Genomic DNA, 22494 nt, shown 5'->3' with positions numbered 1-22494 from the left:
TGGCTGGCATACGTTGTCCAGGCCTCGCTGCCGTAGAGCAAGGTACTGAGGACACAGGCCTGATACACTCGGACTTTTGTGTTCCGTGTCAGTGCGCCATTTTCCCACACTCTCTTGGCCAGTCAGCAATGAAGCAAAGCATTAACATATAGAATCAAATATGAAAGTTCCCTTTTTACCTTAGCCTCTCTCACACACACACAAACACACACACCAGATTTTTTCTTCAGAGCTCTGTTACAAAAAATACAAAAACGAATACTTCGGCCGAATACTTGCTAATTCTTGAAGAAAAAAAGAGATTTGGGAAGATGTCAGTTGTCCTTTTTTTTGTTTGGTGTCCCTAATACGCATAGACGGCTGTCTCTGGGATCTTCCTAGAACAGTTCTTTTCTGGCGACGTTGAGAATCAATTCGGCAGGCTTTTCAGGAGAAACACGGTAACAGGGGATTCTGGCAGGCTTTTCAGGAGGCATGCAGCATCAATGTCTTTATTTCTTACACTCACTTCTAAGAGCTTCTCAAAGAGATGGAAAAAGGCTAAGCTGGGTTTTTTTCTTTGGCAGACTGATTCTTAAACTCCTTTCAGAACATTGTCCAAACCCCACCTGACTGTCCAAAGCGAAATCAAACAAATCTCAAGAATTAAGCCTCCTGACCCCTATAAATCTTGACCCGTCACTTCTCTGTAAACATCTTTTCCAAGTCAAAAAGCCCCTGCTGGGTATTTATCTGAAGACAGGTGACTTCCAGTAAGGGTTGTTTACAAAGCAAGTCCAAAAGACCTTCTGATGACCTCTTTTAAAAAAAAACACAAAGTCCAGCATCTATGGAATCCTTTTATTTTCCCAAATAAAACAATGTCCATAATTCCAAAATATGTGAGTCCTCAAACAAATACTTAACAAAAAATATAGAAGTACTGTCATAACAAGTGACAGATTGATTATTTGATTATGCAGCCTTACCTTGAATTGGTTTAAGCTGATTTTAAATTTGCTTTAATAGAGTGCTAGGGCCATTGATTCCCAGCACTCAAGTCTTGTTCATCCAGTAGCATCCCTAGATAAACAAATTTGCAAAGGCCAGGCATGGGGATGACCTATTAAGCACAAAATTTAGAAAATCTTGCATGTTTCCTGTGGTGTTTGCCTCAGGTTATCAGGAGCCAGCGGCCCCAACATCCGACGATATTCAATGTTACAGCAGCAAAGGAAATTACCCTGTGATATGCATCTATTGCCTGCAAGAAACAGAGTAACAGTATGGGGATAATTTCCAACTCTGCTGGCTGGTGGTAATGTGGCAGAGCTGATCACCCATCTACGATATAACCCATCCGATGCTCCTCCCATTGGTTCCAGCGAAATTAAATTCAGAATGTTTCTATAAGGGCTGGATAATCAACTCCGACATGTTATTGCCCATCTGATGAATTGCCTCCTATAGGGTGGATTATAACTACCAACTGGCAAAGTGGGTGTAGGAGATGGTGGGTCTGTAGAAACTAGAAAAAGGGGACATAGGCGGTTTCCCATTTTAGACGGAGAGGAGCAGAAATTTTTTCGCTCAGAGAGTTGTTAGTCTGTGGAATTTTCTTCGCCTGGAGAGCAGTGAAGGCACAGTCATTGAATATTTTTAAGGTTGAATTATACAGATTCTTGATTAACAAGGAGTCAAAGGTTATAGCGGGTAGACAGGAAAGTAGAGTTCAGACCACAATCAGATCAGCCATGTTCTTATCAAATGGCAGAGCAGGCTCGAGGGGCCGAATAGCCTACTCTTGCTTCTAATTTGTATGTTCATATGAATCAAAGAGGCGGGGGACCTGGGACAACAGCAATTCACCCTATTCTTGTGGATCCCAAAGAGGCTTTCCTGCCCCTTCTGGCCGCACAAGAGTAATTTTAACACTTACCTTTTGAGGACTTTCCTGCTGTATGGCAGAGAAGTGCGATTGGTTGAGTAAGTCCACATTGTCCATTTTAATTCCCTACAGCCCTGTTTCTAACTTGCAAAGGAAATTAAAGTCTCTCCTGACATGTCTGAATGCATTAGTAGATGCTGCCATGTTTACTTCACTTTTATGAAAATAGACACTGTTGATATCAACATGTTTTTAAATGTAAAAATGAAAAAAGTAATTAGCAAAAGTACAGTCTTCTTAACATTTTTCTGGTACAAGTAAAAGAACAAACTAAAAGTACAAGTACTAGAATTCTTAGAGGATGTAACAAGTAGAGTTGATGAGGGGGAGCCAGTGGATTTGGTTTATTTGGACTTTCAGAAGGCTTTCGACAAAGTCCCACATAAGAGATTAGCGTGTAAAATTAAAGCGCATGGGATTGGGGGTAGTGTATTGCGAAGGATAGAAAATTGGTTGGCGGACAGGAAACAACAAGTAGGAATAACGGGTCTTTTTCTGAATGGCAGGCGGTGACTAGTGGGGTACTGCAGGAATCGGTGCTAGGACCACAGCTATTCACAATATATATTAATGATTTAGATGAGGGAACTAAATGTAATATCTCCAAATTTGCAGATGACATAAAACTGGGTGGGCTTCAGGGTGATTTGGACAAGTTAAGTGAGTGGGCAAATGCATGGCAGATGCAGTATAATGTGGATAAATGTGAGGTTATCCACTTTGGTAGCAAAAACAGGAAGGCAGATTATTATCTGAACAGCTATAAACTGAGAGAGGGGAATATGCAACGAGACCTGGGTTTTCTCGTACACCAGTCACTGAAGTAAGCATGCAGGTGCAACAGGCAGTAAACAAGGCAAATGGTATGTTGGCCTTCATAGTGAGAGGATTCGAGTACAGGAGCAGGTATGTCTTGCTGCAATTATTCGGGGCCTTGGTGAGGCCACATCTATATAGGGAGTGCAGCGAAGGATTACCAGACTGATTCCTGGGATGGCGGGACTGACGTATGAGGAGAGATTGAGTCGGTTAGGATTATATTCGCTGGAGTTCAGAAGCGTGAGGGGCGGTCTCATAGAAACCTATAAAATTCTAACAGGACTTGACAGAGTAGATGCAGGAAGGATGTTCCTGATGTTGGGGGAGTCCAGAACCAGGGGTCATAGTTTAAGGATACGGGGTAAACCTTTCAGGACTGAGATGAGGAGAAATTTCTTCACCCAGCAAGTGGTGAGCCTGTGAAATTCGCTACCACAGAAAGCAGTTGAGGCCAAAACATTGTATGTTTTCAAGAAGGAGTTAGATATAGCTCTTGGGTCTAAAGGGATCAAAGGATATGGGGGGAAAGTGGTAACAGGTTACTGAGTTGGATGATCCGCCATGATCATAATGAATAGCGGAGCGGACTCGAAGGGCCGAATGGCCTACTCCTGCTCCTATTTTCTATGTTTCTATGTAAAACAGTAGCTTGCTAACCACTATGGTATGATAAACTCGACACCTTTATGTTAGTTCTTATAATCAAAACACAATAGTCAGAAATGTACACAACACCTAATGCCAAAAACAACATCGCCCAGAATAAATACTTCAATTGTCTCTTTCTGTTAATGATGACCTTGAAAATAATTGATACACTGTGCTGAATAAAAATTAACTATTTTTAGTGCTAGATGATGAAACTTTTTAGTGCCCAGGAGCCCTCTCATGCTTATACATGTCGACCCTATTTTTCTTGAAATGATTAAAACAGCACTTAGTAGCATTCATAACGTTGTCACAACAGTTTTTTTCTTTTTCCATCTTCTTCATAAGTGTGCATCAGTTTAAAACAAACACATTTTAATTTTTAAAATGCAATTATTTTGATTTAATCAACTGAATCTTTGTTTTCTGAAGGTTGTGGAATATTGATGGGAACGTTGCATGTGGTTTATTTTTATAATTTTTGAAATATGGCTTGCATAAGCTAACATAAAGGGGATACTGTTTCTTTAAAGGGCCTCAGAATGTGAGTGGAATTTGACATTTGCCTGCAGCTAGAGCTGTTTAATATTACACAGACTGGAGACACAGATCCCTTGAGAGGTTAGGTGGCTATGGTGTAATCAGGGACATCTATTTTGTTACCAAAGCAGGGGTTCAATGTTTCCAAGCCTTGAACAAGGTTATTGTTCAACACATGAACTCTATGAATGAACATAGCAGTTCTTCATATTCAAAATATTTTGACTAAATGTACTCAACCATTTTAGGTCTTATTAATGCCCTTGGCTTTAAAACACAATTCTCAGGACATAAATGAGTAATAGTTACTATTGTGAGCAGGCAAGGTCCACAGCTAATGAGAGTGTAAATGAAAATTAATCTGCAATGCAATGCATGTATTTCATGATGTCTGATTCATTCTTAACGTAGGAGTAATAAAATTCACCACACTGTCTACCACCTCTTTGGTAAAAACCCATTGAGCTTTGAGAGTTCCTTTCTTGTAGCTTGTAGCACAGGAAATGTTTTGAATCAAGATGATTCGATGTGTGACATTTTATCAAAATAAATACCAAAAGTAATCAAATACTGCAGCAAATTATGAATCCTACAGTTATTTAGGTACTTCTGGAGATATCCAACTTTGTAATGATTAGTTGTCATGTGGCTTTGAGCCAATCAAGATATTCTGAGTTGGCAGCAACTATATTAATCAAAACAGGAAAAATGAAGGCATATTAACAACAGAAAAATAATTTTTTAATCAAAACAATAATTGTATTTTTATTCTTTCATCCTATAAAATCAGCGCAATAACTATTTGGCATTGATTTTTTTTCCAAAAATAAAACCAGCAGAAATTTACTCTTAATTGTTACTTCACATCAAATAGACAGTGCAGACAGATTTGCCTGAGAATCTCTTAAAGGGCTGCATTTTACAATCTGACAGAAACAAAATCTATGAATTCTGATTCATCCTGGATTGATTCCATCTCCCCCTGCTCCCCTATAATTCAGGACCATTGAGTCCAATTGTTACACGCACTACCTACCTTCTCCCCCCACCCCCAACACCCCGCCACTGGCTGGAATCGCTGAATTCAGCACAAACATTGGGCCTTTTTAATCTGCACCATTTTTGGTGACACTGAGGATTCTTCAAAGGTGGTCCCAATGCAGCGTCCAAGTGGGACTTTTGAGATGAAAGAAAGACTTGCATTCATACATCTTGCACAACATTAGGATGTCCTAAAGTGCTTTACAGCTAATAAAGTTTTTTTTAAGTGTAAGCATTGTAGTAATATAGGAAATGTGGCAACCAACTTGTGCACAGCAGGCTCCCACAAACAGCCACAAAATAAATAACCAGATCATCTGTTTTAGGTGTTGCCTGAGGAATAAATGCTGTCCAGGAGATCTACTCTTCTTCAAATAATGCCATGGGATCTTTTACACCTCTGACAATGTAGCGCTCCCTCATACTGCACAGAAGTGTCAGCCTAGATTATGAGCTCAAGTTTCTGAACCAGGACTTGAACTCACAACTTGCTGACTCAGATGTGAGAATGCTACCCACTGAACCACAGCTGATACCTTAAGAGATGACACTTAAGTTAAGCAAAATCAATGGCTCCTATGGCTTTACTTTAGTGCTAATCCAAGACTCATATTTGAATCGTGTTAGGATCAATTTGGAGAACTAAGTCTATTGATAAATATTTTATGGCTCAATAACACTATTTCCACACTAAAACATTGGGGAAGCCTAGAATACAAAATCTTACAGTGACAATGTCACTGTATTGGAGAATTTCAGTGAAGCCCAGTCCTTACAATCTGCTACAGCTCTGCCACATTGACCACTGCATCAAGTTCATACTGCAGCAGATTCTGTGCCACATTTATAATACTCATTTTCATTAAATGTAAAATCAAAATAAATTAACAACAGATAATCAATAAAATGATTACATTGCTTGCTATACTATCCATGCATAAACATGCATATGTGCTTGGTAGGAAACATTACCATGGTGAGACAGTCCTTTAATTGAATTAGGTTTTGAATTTTCAAGATTAAAATATGTTGGTTTGAAATGTAGCCCGACAAGGTGGCAGTGGGGGGGCGGTGCGGGGTGAAATCTTCCTTTTGATTCAGTATAGCTATCAGAGAAATGAGATGGGTTATGTTTCAAAAGACACAGTCCGTACAAACTGCAAGTAAACTAATCCCTTGTATCTTTGTTTTAAACTGTTAAGATGGAACAGAATATCCTGAAGAATTTATCATAGTTTTTTAAAAACTCTTTTGTTTTACAGATCAAAATAAAAAATAAATAGATAATCACAATCTCTGAACATTGCTGCTGGGTTCAGTCGCTCCAGATATGAAATCTCTTTGCAAAATGGTCATTTGATGCAATGCATTTAAGGGAAGAACTCCCTCTCTGTTTATTAATATATCTGTTTAAATGCACCAGCAGCATTCCTAACAAGGTGCAGTAAAAACATGAGATAAACACTGAATACAAATGAGATTGCACCAGCAAAACCATCATCAGTACATTCGCCTACATTTGCTCCATTTTAATTCTGCAATCCAAAGGACAAATGGTAAACACAAAATAGCATTCAAACAAAGTAGTCTGGCTGCATACACTGAGTAAAACGCAAGTGCTATTTCTGTCAGACATGATTATATCAAGATCTTTTGAACATTGCAGTTCTGTGTCTCGTAGCGAGGTGCAGAGTGAGTAATTCCCCAAGTGGCCAATAAAATTCTAGTAGCAGTAAGGTATTGCAAGGACACCCGGCGTTCAGTGTAATCTTACTACATGGTTAGTTTAATTTTCAAGTCTTCTGTAACAGTGAGGAATTTCTCTGCAGCTCATGGGCTAGACATGCTCACCAAACCTGGGCAAAAAAAACAGAATTATTAACATTAGTTTTCTATTTGATGGAGGAGAGAGTGCATTTTTTGTTTGTTTAACATCCATCTGGCACACCATGGGAAGGGAAGGAAAACAGCAAGATTAGGATAACAGTTCAGCGTTGCACAGAACTATTAACAGAGATCCTGCAGAGTGGGGGAGGGCAGAAGGGTTAATTAATTAATAAAATCCCCCCAAAAATGGAAGTTGACATGATTATGTTTTTGAAGTGCTTAAAAATATATCCCTGATCTTAACCAATCCCCTCCCCTCCCCCACTCCACCACCCCTGTGACCAAGGAGAACATGGCATGCTGGGGTTTAAAATATCGGCAGTGTGACACCAGTTTCACACTAAGCATGTTCCGTTTGAGGCATCATGTGAAGCCCTTGCCCCAGGCAATCAGACATTGACACTATTTTGACTTTGTGTCATGAGCTTGCACCTGGTGCCAGCCATGCCAAGAATACCAGATGCCAGAGGAAGCTGGCTCAAAAGACAGCACAGAAATTGAATTCATTTAAAATATTTAAGCTTCCTTATGGCTCCTTCAAGCCCCACAAGGAAACACTGCTCCAGGCTTTCCTTCCCTCCCTCAATCGCAATCCCTGACACACCATCCAATCCACTTAACTGACTGCTGGGGACAGTTCCCATAGGTCTCCAGCTGGAGGCTCCTGCTCAATGGCTTCATGTCATTGACGCCGAGTTCAGACAAGAATCGGGACTGGAATGGTTAAACAAGACCCGGGCCTCACAAGCCTGACACTCGCCCCATTGGCCTCATGTTCATCTCTGTTTAAAACTGGGACTATGATGACTCATGATATGAACTTTCCATATCCACCCACCGCCTAAAAGTGTGAAGAGATCATTTTTTTCTTCCATTCTAAGGACAGAATTTTGCGAGGCCACTTAGAGTGGGAATGGGGGCGTGAGGGCCCGAAGAATAGCGTCAGATTTGTTCACCCAGAAATCTGATGTCAGTTCCAGATTTAGTCAACAGTGGGAAAGCTCTAAGGAAGCATCGCTGCCCTGACACAATGGGACAGCAATTTAAATTGCTGAACTGATAATTATAATACATTAGCATACAATTGATTGCTATGCAATGAGGGGTTTGGAATTAAGTGAACAGAGGGTGGCTGTCACGTGGCTTCAGATCCCCAGTTCTTGAAAGGTGGCGGCACCGAGGTGAGGCCTCAGTGCCTCAGTGGGAAGGCAGCCATGATGAGCACTGGAGAGGGGAAGTGGGAGAGCAGAGGCCATTGCCGGCCTGCAGTGCTGTGAACTCTGCGCAGGAGGGCTTGGTCTCGGTTGTGAGGACCGGGCAGCCATACTATTGGGGGAGAGGGTCGGATGGCCATACTACTAGATGCTGGGCTGGCTCTCAGCAAGGGTGGACACTGAGGGCCATTAGTACATAAGCCGAGGGGAATAGCAAAGGCAAAGATGTCAAGACCACATCATCTCTGCAAGGACAGTGCTCTGGAGGCCTACTGATCAGCTGACATGGGTCTTAAACACCATGGCCGGAATTTTACGGTGGATGGGTGGGAGCCGGACTCCAACTTGAAAGTAAGCGGTGAACCCGCTTCCGCCTAGCCCGGGGATCCGTCCCGTGTTTTAGGAGTCCCCTGGCTTTAATTGTTCCGAGGTGGGACTTCCACCCACTTTAGGGAGGAGGTCCCGCCTCAGTGAGCTGCCGGCCAATCAGCGGGCCGGCAGCTCTTAGTCCCAGCAGCACCAGCGGGAGCGATGGCCACTGCTGGGACTGCAGCCCAGCTGACACCATGGATTGAGGAAGGAAGTTAAGCAGGGTGGTCCTTCCCTGGTGAGGCTGGAGTAGTCGTTTGCGGGGGAGGGCGTGTCTTGGGTCACAGGGGTGGGTTGGGAGGCGGGGCGGCCCTCAATCAGGCACCCTGTGCCCGACTGCAATGCCCCCCCGTCCCTTTCAAGTCCCCAGCACACCCACTTGCCATGGGTAAAATACCCGTGGAGGCGGGCGAGGGCCCTTAAGTGGCCATTTAGTTACTTCTCAACACCGCTCTGCTAGGTGTTGTAATCTCGTAGGACCTAGGCTCACTGCAAATTTTGGATACCTCTGCGTCCTACGTGTAGCTGATGCGTGTGGTGGTCATGCACCATCTTTATTCTCCCCTGATTTTCGAGCAGTGTCTCCTGCATCTCAGAGAATTTAAACAGATGATGGCTTGGCAGAGTCATCTGTACTTGTCTGCCAAACACGATCTCTGCTGGTGACAGTAAGCCCATATCCATAGGTGTAGTTCTGAGGTGGAGCATGGCAACATAAAAATCTAGTTTCGTTGTCCTACACTTTAGGATAAGTGATTTAACTATGCAAACCATTCGCTGGGCAAGACCATGAGATCGAGGGTATTGTGGTGAGGACATCACATGGTTTATGCCCCATTTGGTGCACATATCCCTGAAAGGTTTGTCCACATACCCATTGTCAGAAATGAGTTCTTCAGGTGCACCAATATGGCAATATGAGGTAGACTCAATATGGCACTCAATTTTTTATTTATTTTTTATTCATTTATGGGATGTGGGCGTCGCTGGCTAGGCCAGCATTTATTGCCCATGCCTAATTGCCCTTGAGAAGGTGATGGTGAGCTGCCTTCTTGAACCGCTGCAGTCTATGTGAGGTAGGTACACCCACAGTGCTGTTAGGAAGGGATGGATTCCGCAACCGGAATAAATCGAGCCAAAGAAGTTGATCTGACTTACATTCACCTGGTACTTCTTTTTGTTAAAAACGAGCCCTATGCAACGAGATACTGCCATCAGTACATGGAGATTTCGATCATGTTCTTCTTTGGTTTTGCCCATTACCGCAATGTCATTGGCAATGCATATGCAGCCTGGCACGTTTACTATAATTCTGTCCATATGCTGCTGAAACAGATCTTGACTGACAGATAAGCCGAAGGATAGTCTCTGGAAGCAGTATCTTCCAAATAGTGTCCTGAAGATGGCAACTTCTTGAGATTCCTTAGCTAGGTGTACCAATGTTTATCTTCCAACTTGGAGAAGAATTTGACTCCTGTAAACTTGGGATTCAATTCCTCTAATGTCGTAATCTTGTGGGGGCATCTATTTAGGGAGCGGTTTAGACGTCTTGGATCTAGACATACCCTGATTGCTCCATCCTTCTTCAGTACGCACATGATTGAGCTGCACCAGTCTGTGTGAAGATGCACACGACGGATGATGCCATTGCGTTCCATGTCATCTAACTCATGCTTAAGCTTTTCTTGTATGTGCACTCTGCACATTCTGGGATTGATGGAATTGCATCCTCCCGAGGTTTAGCATGGCATCGCCTTTGAAATCTCCTATTGCGTTGAACCTGTCCAGGTACATTTGTTGTAGGTTGTGGAATGACTCAATGTGGGTACCCTTGATCGCTTCAGCTGTATTGGGTACCTTGGTGACCTCGTGATGGTTATAATGTTGAGGTCCTTACACATTGGTTGTCCTGCCACTGCTGGTCCACTCGTGTCTACTAGGTAGAACATTTGTGGTTGCTATGCCGATTTGCCATATCTACATTGTATTGTCAGTGCGCCACTGCAAGGGATGGGTGACCCGTTGTATGCAAATAACTTTGCATTTGTCAGTTGTATCATTGATTTCCAATGACTCTGGTACATATCTTTGAGGATTTGGACTGGTAGGATATTTGCACTGGTGCCAGTGTCAATCTTGACCCTGAGTGCATGTTTGCCAGCTTTCTTTGGGCATGTGATGTTAATGGTGGTGAAAGCTTCCAGTTGTTTGACTTCATTAACATCATGTGTCAAGTTCACAATATAGAACGCCTGCTCATCTTCTGACTGAGAATTGCTTCTCTCTGAGTCTTGTCTCAGGTCTGTTTTGCTATAGACTTCATGTATCGGCTTGTGTTTACGCAGGTCTCTGGCACTTTCCTTGCTGTTGTTACCCTGTTTCTGCATCTGTTGTCTGTTTGTTTGTGTACGAATGTGACTTCTGGCTGCGTCTTTGGAGCCAGATTTCTTGCATAGGTGGGCCCAGTGTCCTTTTGCACTGCACGCATTGCACAGGTCTTGAAATGTAGGGCAATTTCGCGGTGAGAGGGACCAACCACATTTACCACACAGCTTGCTTGCTCTTTTCGACCTGGTCATGGCATCAATACTGTTGGCTGCACCTAGTGCTTGCAAATGCTGTCGTCCAGCTACAATGACTTAGTATTTCCTATCACCTTCTAGCAGCACATCGATGCTGTGACCTTTCTTTTTCCCAAGAGGTCTTCCTGAATTGCTTCAATGGGTATTGATATGATCACCAGCTCCATTATTCAGTCTGACAGCTCAGTTTCTGAGAAGTTGCATTGGATGCTACGGCGTCTGCTGATGAACTGGTCTATTGATTCCCATGGCTGGTGCCTGTAAGACATCAATTCCAGGCAGTAAATTTGAACATTTACTCATAATCGAACTGACCTTCCAGCTCTCTCCATATCTTTGCAGGATTTTTCTGGTCCTCTTCAGATATGCCTGAGATATTGATTCTGTGTAATCCCTCATTTCCAATTGCTATTAGTATTGTCACAGCCTGTTTTTCCAGTTCTACTATTATTTGGTCTGTGAACCATAATTGTATTCTTTGTTGGAAAAGTTGAAACTCAGTTAGAATATCCAAGGCTTTACAGTTCATGCTGGAAAATTTGGCATCCATCCCCCTGCTGTTCCTTTGCTTAAAACTTGCTTTAAGACATGTTCTATGACTCTGCACTGTTCCCCTTTTAAGAAACTGTCTGTTATTTAGACCAGCTGCTTTGATTGACAGGCGCAGGTGTTTGCTAGTGCTATGTGTTTATCTTGCTTCCAGCACTTAAGTCTGTCTGTTTACACAGCTGTACAATAGGCAGTTCAAGTGCTTTTTTTTAATAGTTTTTATGTTCTTCACACTCAAGTGGTTTTAATAGTTTTTTAAACTGTGGCTTTGTGAATGGAATCTCTTATTCATGCTCGAGTAGTTTAATGTTGATGAAGGCTCTGCAGTGATCTGGGTTTTCCCATGTTTTTTCTACCTGACGCCTCCTGTATTGAAGCCAACCTCGATCAACCTGGGAAAGAAGACAGGTCTTCTGTTTTTTTTTCACATGGAGCTTTTAGAAAAAGGCAATCTTGAAGGACTTCAGAGCTTTTTTTTAAAGCAGTATCCCTCGACCATCGGCACAATGACTCACCCAATTTCCTTGCAGCCTGTCATGCTGAGCTCTGTCTTCTACAGCTTGAGTTAAGTTCTCTTTTTCTTTTACTGACTGAGCCAGTATTTTTTTTCAGCTTTCTCTGTAGTGGCTGTAGGAATGGTCATTTTCAGAGCTGTTTTACCCATGGTCTTCAACTTAGACTTTTTTCTTCTCACCACAGCTGCTGCCATAAAATGATTTTTTTATGTTGTCTGATGCAACATAAATGAGACGCATGAAGTCCAGTTGGTTGACGATCTCAAACTGGTCTATTAAACAGCTAACTATTATATACAGCACAGAGCTAACTATTTACAGAACTTGTTTCTAGGTTGGAGAGTGATTCAGGCTTCAAGTCATATGAGTATGTCCTGGCACTTAGCTCATTAGCATACAAAGATCTTAAAGGGACATCACGCTTAAAAACAACCATACAACACCAGCAGCAATCTGGAATCAGTAAATCTCTCAAAGGCTGCAATGCAAGCATTGCTTTAAATATGGTGCCAGCATCTGCTCCAGAGTCATCTGATGCCGCAATCAGCATCTTGGAGTCTGCCCCATCGTGTAATTGGACAGGTCCCATACCTCCATTATAATAAGTGGCTGCTCGCCACATAATTGCGGTCAGCCGGTCGCAAACGTCACAGGCAGCGACAGCACCCACTTCCGGGTTCGCCATCAGGACCCACGACAGGAACACTAAGTTCAGCTCTAAAAGTCCCCACAGCTGAATATCAGGCCAGGCGCATAATGGACAGTCAATGCAATACTGCCCGTTTTGCATTACCACCTATGCTGAATTTCTACTCCTGGGTCTTCATGTACTTACAAAGCCAGGGACATTTATCTCTGGTATTACCACTGGCTGAGTGACAGCATTGGCATAATACAAAAGCACCCTTTGTGAGACAGAGTGAGCTCTATAATGCAACTGCGAACTTTAATTTTCCTCTCTACATATTATGTTACTTTTTCTATTTTCACTGGCATGAAAAAACAGGACTCAAGACTGTGGAAACAAACCTCACATTTATAGACTAAATATAAGGTATGTTCTAGATCACAACATGGAGGTACGGTCTTGCAACCAAACAGCCTCATTTTATAATTCTTAGAGAAAGAGTGAGTTTGTATGCTGAGCTTTCCACTTTGAAGTAAAACTCTTACACAGGACACTGTATTCACTCAATAAACAAAAAGTAAATTCCACCCTGAGTCACAGTGATCCTTTCACAATAAACAGAAATTGACTCTGGAATTTTCTAAACAGCTTATACTATTTTCTGGCAAATTATGCTCATTTTCTTCATATAAACAAACCTCTGAAAGCTAGCTATGTATTTTAGGCAATGTAGTATAGAAATGCCAACTCCGATGGACCATCTATCCAAGTTCGAATGAATATGTTTTGGAAGATGAGCAAAGCCACAACTGGCACTGGAACTGCAACTCATTCAAAACAGACAAGCCCAAACCATTTTTGACCGAGCATGTACACTTGAGCACTTTCAGCAGATTTAACTAGGTAATGATTAGTAGCAGTTATCCTGGATGTCCCAACTGTGTTGCACTGCGGTGTGGATTTTTCTTGGGCGGGGGAAAAATAGGAAGATTTTCAGGGTTTATTAAGTCATTATTTACATCAGGTTGCATAATCCATGCATCTGTGAGCTAGTGCTAGCATTAAGACTAATAAATCCAGCTCCCAGATCTTAGTGACAGAATCATAATCCCACGAAAATCTGGCTCTGCGATGGGATAAGAGACAGATGTGATAATGTAAGCTCCCAGAATCGGGCCCAAACAAGCAGCCGTCCAGAAGCAGCTTAAATGGACAAGGTTGGGGATTTTTGCTACACAAAGAATGCCTTATTTCAGAGTGCATTTAGACTGCAGCTACTGCCTCAGGTTTCAGCCAATCAAATGCCATTTGCATGTCGAGATGAAATGTCAAATCTTCTGCAATGCTTACAGGCACAGAAATCCTCCCAGTGGTTACATTTAAATGTTTACCAAGTACAGTGGCCATATTGACATTGTCTAAACCTTTAACAAATTATCCAGGAGGATTAAAAGACATTTTTGCAAATGGTTTGATACTGCTTCTCTCTGGAGAAAGGTCCTCATCTGGAATTATACCATAAACAATCTTAAAAGTTGTTATGTAAATGCACTCAAATAGCCAGGTTGCTAAAGGGTTAACATCACGTCTCTGGGCAAGAGTCTTGGAGAATGAGGTTTTAAGTATAATACCGTACTCAGTAAACCACTAAATATGTTTGACAGCACAAGTGGAAATAGATTGGGCGATACATGGCTTCAAACTATTCTGGCACCACTTCAGATAACTACCTCACTGGTGAAAAACTTTCCCCTTCTCCTCACAACATTCATATGCCTTGCTGCTCTCTCCCATTTATCCTTTGTGACTAAGGGGATATAGATAATGTAGCCCACCCTTTATAGACTAAGGGCTGAATTTTCCCAGCCCCTTGGTGATGGGCCTCAAGGCAGGGGGGTGGGGGGAGGGGCGGGTCCAGCCAGAAAAATAGGGGAGAACCACGTCGGGACAGCTCCCTGACACATTCCTGGTGCCAGGGAACTTTCTAAGGGACAGCTGAGAGTAGGATCAGCTGACCGCTCCATGGAGGAGGGCAGCCAGTTGAGATGTTTAAGGCTTCAATTTGGGGTGATATTGTGAGTTCGTTGGTGAAGCGACCCCTTCTGCGTACAGAGGTCACTGGCTCAATGGTCGTGGCCTCTCTGTGGCAGACCGAAGGGGCCATTGAAGCCAGAAGCTCCATGCCCCAAATAGGGCTCCGCTGGAGCGAAAGGCCACACCGCAGCCCAAACAATTCATCCGGACTAGTTTCCCCTCCACTTTGAGGTGCCCAACGTCTTTGGCTCTCGTGATTTTTATTTTAGATCCATGCCTTTGAAGGCACCTCCCTGTTGAGGTGCTCTCGCAGTCCCCAACCTGCCTCAGCAGCGCCTACCTTTCCCAGTGGGGTTGCCAAGGCTTCAGCGCAGCCAGCCCTCTGATTGGGCAAGCAGAATCAGGAGCCTGGACGGCGAGCGCAGAAGCAGCCAGTTAGGAGGTCACCTCCAGGAAGATTGGTGAGCCAGTCTTACAGAGAAAAAGCGTAGGCTCGGGACCCCCCATTTGGTCCTGGTGTTGGGGTCCCGAAGCCTGTGGTAAAATCCAGACCTAAATCATTGGATCAGGCAGCAGCTACATGGTAAAATGGGGAAAGACACCCGAACAGAACTGAAGCCAAAGGAGTGGGCATCCATTCAGGTTAATTCGGCATCAGCTCGGTGCTAAGGCAGGTACTGAATCTGGTTTGAAACTGGTGCAGGTTTTCTTGCCCTGTGTCTGAGCATAGTGGATGGCCTGGGTGCATGGAGAAAAATTGGGAAGGAGGACCACATGCCTATAAAGGAGCCTGCTTAATTTTTAACCATCAATTTAAATAGATAAAATTATGGGTAAGCAATCCTCCAGCAAATTTTCCTCTAAGTCCTTCATCCAATACACCCAAATCCAGGAATAGGAACAGGAAAAATCTGACCATTGTGCTTAGTATTGCAATAGAATGCTAGATTTACACACTAATATCATGACTGTAACTACCCTTGAAAATACCTCTCTATTTAAAAGGAAAATAGCCTCTGTGCACTGTTCACCCCCTGTTGCACTCAGCCATGTTGGGTTGCATAGCTAATAAGGAGACGCAGAAGTGCAAATTCACAGAAATGGCTCACTGTGATTACTTCGCTGGATCAGCCAGTCTTAGTCCAATGGTACATTCATAGGCACAACGCTTTCATGAGTTTACAACGTTGCCAGTTCCCTGAACATCAGGTTGTATATGCTAATGGTGCAGTTAAATAGGAAAAGCCAGTCATTCGTCATCAGCTGCACTCCTCTAATGTAAAAGTGCCTTTGAAATCTTAAATGATATAAGTGCACCTGATTCTGGAGTTGCCTCAATTCCAGAAACTAATAGACAACATGGCGCTGTTGTCTCCCATGGTCAGTTCGAATCCCCATGCAGCAGTTTCTCTCTCTTGCACCCTTCCTACCACTACCTCACTTTGTTTCCCAGAGAAAACCAAAAGAAAATGAAGTTTAATAGTATGTAAATTGCCAGAGCATATGAGCACTCTGCTTTTCACATATGTGCACTGGCTACAGTGATATATGTAATGATGTCTCCAATTCACAACATACTCAATATCGTTTGTACTCAATGTCTTCTTTATTTCTTTTTAAAAAAGCACACATTCTCAATATTAACCTAGTCTCCAATGAGCATTACTTTAATCCCAGAATAAACCAATTTACCAAAAAGTTAGGCTATTATGTCTGATAACTGGTCCAATCCAGTTGTGCTCTGATTATGCGTGGTGACCTCTTGAACTCCAGCAGCTACATAGAAATTAATGACGCTAAGCATGTCTGTCCACTGTAATCCACATTTATTCAAGTATCAGTAAAAATCTGTTCATTCAAGCTTTGCTTTTTGTAAAAAAAAATTCAAATTTGTCAGAACACTCACAGCAAAGAAGGTAAAAACTACTGCACATCACTATATAATGTTGATACAAGGCAAGAAATTGTTGAAGAGGTAACAGCAGAGATTCCTTACAGTTGCTGTAAATGGATAGGTTTAGATATGGTAAGTACGAGGGCAGTAGCTGCAGCATCAATATCAGCTAAAAAGTATCCATTTATACTGCCAAGCTCAAACTTTAATTATCCTGCCTCAAACAGAGCTTTCACGTGCAAGGTCATATGCATTTGCGGATCTCCACGCAATGGTTAAAATTTTAGTCACTGATATTCCTCCCTGTTACCCAGCTGCAGGGCAGGCAAAGTACTTTAAAAGTGCACACTACCTGTCCAGGCAAAAAGTACCCAAATTTAGAGGGCGGGCCATTAACGTAGCCTGGTTGCAGCCCTAGGTATCCCTGTCCCCTGGCAGGGGCTTATGCTGATTAATCAGGGACAGAATCAGTGCCTGTGAGACTGGCCACCGGGTCGCCTAACAGCAGTCTTAAGGCCTAAAAGGTCCCTGTTAGAAGGAACGTGGAAGCTAACCTTTGAGATCGTGTTTGCATTATTGTTCTCAGATGCTCCATTCTGAGGGAGTGGGGAGGGGCAAGAATCAAAGCCCATCTCTGGTATCCTGGTCATAATGGGAAGAAATTGACGCTGGAGGGACCGAAACATCTCCTCTCCGGTCATTAACATCACATTGTCAGATCTGTGACTCTTGTAGCCAAAGGACCGGTTCCAAATATTTGAGAAAGTTCTAGAAATTCCATGACATCATAAAGTGATAGAGACTGTCTAATGGATTTCCACCCACTTTTCCTCTCTGGAGTTCCAAGGAAACAAAAATTTCCAGTCACCTCAAAGAGGAATTGAAGGACGAGTAGAGAGAATGGGTAGGAGAGTTCACACACTCAGTACAATTAAATAAGTTTCAAAGTGCCCAAGAGTTCCAAGGAAACCCCAAATCACTTTTCCAATCACACCGGAGTTATAATTCATGCTGTATCAACAAGTGGTGTAAGACTCCTCTAGGTTTCAAACTGTTTCCCTGTCTTGATTCAATCAAGACTCAATTCCAGTAAACTGCAATTTAGACACTTTGATACTATACTTGCAATATAAACACACCCTTAAACTTGTAAATACAAGTGAAAAAGCTTGCACATAAACCCTTATTCAATGTGTACAGTAAAGATAATATAATGCTTACCAGCTTTGATGTCTGACATTATGTACAGCCCTGAAGGGGGGAGGAAAAGAAGAAAAATAGGGTAAAAAAGATTTTAGAAAGAGGTATAGAACAGGGTTAGCATGTTTCAGTTTCTAGCTAAGAATTTATAGTGGACTGCTGGACTTAAATTAAATTGGCACAAAAGCACATGTTTCAACACTACAAAAATAGATAACTAGAATAAGGAAAATTCACTAATTGTTCCCAGCTAACAACCTAAAACTGTACAAAGGTTACATCTGAAATCAGCAGCTTCTGCTAAGTTTTTAAAACAAAATCCAGTTTATGTCACCACAGCACATCGACAGCGTTGGTTCATATTAGTTGTACATCAGCAGAATTCTTCACTCATCTGCCCAGTCAGTAAAGCGAAGGTCACTAACCCTTCATTATCCCTCTTGAATTCTGACTGGGGTCACAGTGCTTCTCGTCAACATACTGGCTCCACGTAGTCCAGGCTGTATCTGCTGCAGCATCAACAAAATTGGCTGCTCACTTGAAACAGTATTTAGCATGTTCATGGGAATGAATCCAAATTACAGCAAATTACCATGTCCCTTAGGTGAATGACCAGGCAACCCGTTTACAAGTGATCTCCTTGGCTTTGAGCAACAAGTGGGTCAGCCCACCTAATATCACCTTGCTCCAATTGTAGTCCTGAAAAAAGAAGTTTATATAAATTACTCACACTTAATTGATGGCTTTTGTAAAGCAGCCAGCTTGCAAATCAACACTGGCTGTCTGTCAACCAACTTAATATTTTTTGATTGCAAGTGAACTCTGCTCAGTGAAGAATATACTTTTAATTCTAATTCGCTCTGAAATGTGAAATGCTTCTGCTGTGATGTTGACAAAGGACTATAAATAGGTTGCCAGTTCCTGATCTGAATCCACCAGTGCAGCTCCTGTTCATATGGGAGAGGGTAGTTCATTGAGAACTGTATTCAGAGATGAGAACGCTAGAGCTGTGGTACGACTGCTTTTGAAGTTATGATACTTTTGTTGAAAATCAGATTGAGTCATGTTACATATGTAGGAACATCTGAACAGGAGCACACGAAAACTAAAAAATGTAGAGCATGTGTCATACACAATTGAAGTGAAATCATTGATATATCAAGCACTGAGTTCAAACTGAAACTGGCTTTATTTTACCTGTAGAGTGTTTGCCATTTTACAGTTTGATCTTGACTTTAATCAAGGGAATAATACAAATGCTTCATTATGTGGATTGGATCTTAATTCAAGCGCTCTGTAAGAGTGAACGGAAGAATGATTTTCCATAATCATATGAAATACTGTTTTTACACACATCCGGATTGAGAATCATTGGTGTATTTTTACGGCTTTTTTCTTGCCTCAAAAGTAAGACTGCTTTCAAACAAGTGATTCTTCACCAAATTTTACAGCAAAAAACCACATCAATGAAGCCATAAACTGGTGCAGCAGCCAGCAAACAAATGAAGAGACTGCTGGCAACAGCATAAACAAAGACACTGACTTTCTGAAACATGGACAGATTAACATGAAGAGAATATGAAAGGCAACTTTCCAAATAAATTTATGTTGTATCTGTTATTATTTTCTGTTAGTCTGTAATCTTAATTACATTTCTTTAATTACAGTTTATAAAATAAGAACCACAGAAACCATAATTTAATCTTGGAATAGTTTGAGTGTACAAATAACTTGCTAAGAATTTTTAAAGTTTATTTTTCCATAAGTACTTCCTAATCTCTCACCCTCCTTTACTGACTATTTAGGTGTGATGGCATGCATTAGTTGGCGTGATAACCCCTGAACTCATACTACTGCAAGGCACTGAAAATCCACAAATTTTCTTCATAGAGGATTTCACTAGTAATAATTACAGGGCTAAATATAGCCTACATTTTTTCACAGAAGTTACAGTAAAGAGCATATCAGTTACATCTGACAGAGATGATGCATTCATGATATTTTAATATGCTTTATTTTAATAATATTTAAATATGCTTAACACAAGACTACAGAAAATGTTGTCATAGTAACAGAAAAGGAATTTACATAAGCTCTCTTTATTTTATTTATTTCAGTATAGATTCACTGTACAATGCCATAAGTACACCTATGCACTGAATTCTGCCACTGCTATTCTGGTGCAGAGAACGACTTTAGGAGCTATGGATCCAATTTTAACTTAGGCTGGTAACCTCGGCAGACAGCTGAGCCTGGACAGTTTTAACTCCCCAGATGTACTGCAACTGTACAGTTATTCCATTGTTGCTCACCAATGTAGTTTTATGGAAAAAGATCTGGATCTTGCTGTTCATGCCCATTGATTAAAATGTCACTTTTTTATTGCACCTTGTTGATATTGGAAACCAGTTCATGTCATCTTACTTGTTGCATTAAAATTGTATTTCCACTTTAAATGCTCTGGTCTGTCATTCTCTGAGATTACAGTCCATGGGGAAGCAGTCCATATAACAGGTTCATTATTGGTGGAGGCAATCAGCTGCAGTACACCTCTGCCAAGAGTGGCCATCTGACTGCTCAACAGCTTAAAGCGTTGACCCATCCAAGCGCAGGTGACGCCTTCACTTCTGGGTCCACGGCTCAGGACCTTCAAGTTCCACGGGCTCCTCCCCAGGTAAGTTGATTCCTTCCCATAACCTAAAGTTGTGTGGTGCACAGCAGGCCACAATTATGTTTTGCCACCTGTCCTAATGTCTCATTATGTGGTTCGGTGTCAAATTTTGTTTGATAACGCTCCTGCGAAGGACCTTAGGATGTTTCACTACATTAAAGGCACTATATAAAGGCACGTTGTTGTTGCTATTGTTACATTAAACAAAGGCTATGAATTTCCTGCAATGACAATATTTGTGTTGAATGACACAAGTTAGTTGTTGTGCCCCCTGATCCTCCGGGTCAAACTTATGACAAAATTTGATGGAAAATAGATTAGAATGTGCTGCCACAATCAGAGCGGTGAACCAGAAACATTGCAATCAAGGATTTTTTTTTTCAGGGAGCTGGAGATCCAGGTTCTGCAACACACACTCGGTACCTGCTCTATATTAAGAGTGACTCTCCACTACTAATAAATTAAGTTGCCCCTGTGGGAGCTGAAAAATGCAATTGTTTGATATGTTTGGATGTGACATGTCCCAATTCAGAAGCAAGAATGAAGATCTGCAGGCTAGTGCACAGTGGGATACTGTCCAAGCTTAATGTCAAAGTACTTGTTTGGTTTACACCATTTAAAATATGATTGCTATTAAAGTGTCATTTCATTGAACTTATTCCACTTACACTCCCTGTAGATATAACCGTAACAGACAAATTCACAATTATGGATGCACAAGTTCTGGATGGTTCATTTTGTTGTCTGGGCACTAACACTTCAAGCCAAGTTTGACACTTCGTGTGCTGCAGTAAATTTGGTTAGAAGTTAAGTTTATAAAACTTATGCAGCCTGTCAAAAAATCAATCCAACACAAATAACATGAGATAAATTACAAATGTAATAAAATTATGTTGCATAGATAACATTAAATGCTTACAAATAAGCGTTTAATCTGGAGTTGTAAACTGTGTTCTCCAACAGCAGAATCATACCTGGCAGATTCCAACAATGCACTCACAATAATGTATTACTTCATACATTGGCTGTGAAAGAAAATAAATTAATAAATAAATCAGTGAATGAAAGACACGCATTTCATTTAATCAAACTGCACCTGGATGATTGGAATAAATGGGAAAGAAACATTAAAAAGGTATGCCAGTAAATTCATTGTCACTATATGGAAGTAGCACCAGAACAAAAACAAGAAATTGCATTTATATAACACCTTTCACAACCTCAGGACATTCCCAAGCACTTTTCAGCCAATAAAGTACTTCTGAAGTGTAGTCACTGTTGTAATATAGTAAATCCAGCAGCCAATTTGCTCACAGCTAGATCCCATCAACAGCAATGGGATAAATAATCAAAGAATGTATTTTAATGATGTTGGTTGAGGAATTAATGCTGGCCATGACACTGGGAAGTACTCCCCTGCTCTTCTTTGAATACAGCCATGGGATCAGATGGGCCTCGGTTTAACGACTTACCTGCATCTCCGACAGTGCAGCACTCCTTCAGTACAACAACAACGTTACCATGCATTGTTTCAGAATTAACATATTCTAGCTTCAAGGTTTATTCTTTAGAACAGTAATAGCCAAAGAACCTTTGGGTTCTGAGATTATGCAAATGTTCAGAAATCAACCAGAAATAATAGTATTTGCAAATGCTAATTGTGTAATTTACTCTTAACATAATCACCGGGATCAAAAATAATCACAAACATTTTTTAAATATCTGTCCATTTTTCACAAAAACAAAATTCCTGCGATAATATCCAACACACTGAACTCACCAGAGTCATTCTGCAATGGTCTGATTGGCAGTGGTGATCACAGCCATATTAATTCAGCAAATTTGCCATTGCCATTTATTTTAATGGGGATGAGGCTATGATAATGATGGTTAGCTGTTCAACTGTTTTATTGAAGGAATCAGTGGAGTCACACAAAATTCCCAGGAAATTATCCCATCATTTCCAGGATTTTTGC

General features: G+C 41.5%; 2 long non-coding RNA genes across 4 annotated transcripts in view; both read right to left on the bottom strand.

The window, feature by feature from the left end:
- LOC137373821 (uncharacterized) overlaps positions 1-18017 on the bottom strand; it is an 82669-nt gene extending 64652 nt beyond the window's left edge. For all 3 annotated transcript variants that reach the window (XR_010975710.1, XR_010975708.1, XR_010975709.1), the window contains exon 1: positions 17869-18017. This is a non-coding gene — a long non-coding RNA (uncharacterized lncRNA). The remainder of the gene's footprint in view (positions 1-17868) is intronic.
- LOC137373822 (uncharacterized) lies at positions 4654-12308 on the bottom strand. The gene is made up of 2 exons (XR_010975711.1): positions 9604-12308; positions 4654-6831 (listed from the first exon to the last, which is right to left on the bottom strand). It is a non-coding gene; the product is annotated as an uncharacterized lncRNA (long non-coding RNA).
- Positions 18018-22494: the final 4477 nt, after the last annotated feature.

This window comes from Heterodontus francisci, chromosome 9 (assembly GCF_036365525.1).
Source record: "Heterodontus francisci isolate sHetFra1 chromosome 9, sHetFra1.hap1, whole genome shotgun sequence".
NCBI lineage: Eukaryota > Metazoa > Chordata > Chondrichthyes > Heterodontiformes > Heterodontidae > Heterodontus > Heterodontus francisci.
The sequence above is the reverse complement of the archived record's forward strand: the minus strand, read 5'-3'. Positions and strand labels throughout refer to the sequence as shown.